This window comes from Ursus arctos, unplaced genomic scaffold (assembly GCF_023065955.2).
Source record: "Ursus arctos isolate Adak ecotype North America unplaced genomic scaffold, UrsArc2.0 scaffold_17, whole genome shotgun sequence".
NCBI classification, from domain to species: domain Eukaryota; kingdom Metazoa; phylum Chordata; class Mammalia; order Carnivora; family Ursidae; genus Ursus; species Ursus arctos.
Window position 1 is genome coordinate 38,740,499 of NW_026622841.1, and position 1,580 is coordinate 38,742,078.

The window sequence follows — 1,580 nt, forward strand, 5'->3', positions numbered from 1 at the left end:
CGTTTCTAGTCAATATCTCTTCACCAAAGTTTACCACTTTTCTGACATCTGTCATTGTAGTTAATTTGCCTATTTTCTTATTTCATAAACATGGGATCATATAGCATGTCTTTGTACATATAGTATTAGTTCATTCCTTTTGTATAGTATCCTATCATACAGTATTCTATCGTATCATATCATTCTATCAATTTATCCATTCTACTGTCAATAGTCATTTTCAGTCTTTCCAGTCTAGAGCTACTATCAATAAATTCCTATGAACTTTCTTGTACAAATCTTTTGGAGCATATATGCCTATCTGTTAAATATGTATTTGAATGGAATTGCTGGGTCTGTAAGACTGTGTTAGGCTTTATTAGATAAATGAGACATAGTGTTTTTGAGAGGGTTCTGGTCCAGATAAGCAGGCCAGTAGTGGATTTATTTAGTTTGCAGAATTCTAAGTGTAAAAGAGCTACAGCCAATGGGGCTGAATCAACTTAAACTCCCACAGCAGGAAATGAGAGTTCCAGTTACTCCACATTATTGTGAACACCCAAGAATTGGCAATAGCATAATGTTAGCCATCATGTTGTGTGACAAGTGATGTGGAGCACCCTTTCATTTGTTTTATTAGGCATTTGAATGTCCTCTTTTGTGAAGTACCAGTTCAAATCATTTGCCTATTTAAAAATTGCATTGTTGGTCTTTCTTACTGATTTGTAGAAGTTCCAACTACACTCTGGATACAAAGGTTTTTTGGTCATATATCTATATTGTGAATATCATCTCCTATTCTATGATTTGCATTTTCACTCTTTTCATAGTATATTTGTTGAATAGAAATTTTAACTTTAGTCAAGTACAATTTAGCAATCTCTTTCATTATATGTCTTGTGTTATGTTTAGGAAATCTGCATATCCTAAAGTCTTGGGCATATTCTCCCATGCTATATTTAAAAAAGTTTTTTTTTCTCTTAGACATTTAAGTATGACATAGACTTTTGACGTCTGTTTTTCAAATCTGTGCTCTAATCCACTGATCCATTTGTCTACATTTGAATCAATATCATACTTTTTTTATACCTGTATTTAAAAATAAGTTCTCTCCTTTGCTATTGTGGTAGATTACAATGATTGGTTTTACAAATGTTAAATGAACTTTATGTTCCTTAGAAAAAGCCCACCTTGATCATTGTGTCAACACCTATAACTATATGAATTTAATCTGTTAAAATTTTATTTATAATTTTTGCACCTATGTTTATGAATAAACCAGAAATTTCCTTGTTTTTGCAATTGACTGTCAGGTTTTGATACCAACGTTACGGTGGTTAGGTAAAATGAGTTGGGAAGTGTTCTCTCTCACTTATCTCGAAGAGTTTAGGATACATTTTTTTCTAACATGTTTGATAGAATTTACTAATAATGCCACTTGGGACTGGAGTTTGCTCTGTGAGATTTTTTTTTTTAATTAGAGATACAATTTCTTGAATAGTATAATATTATACATATATTCTGTTTCTTTTGGTTTCCATTTTGTAAGGGATTTGTTAGTTTCATCTAAATATTCGAATGTATTGGGTGCCTGGGTGGCT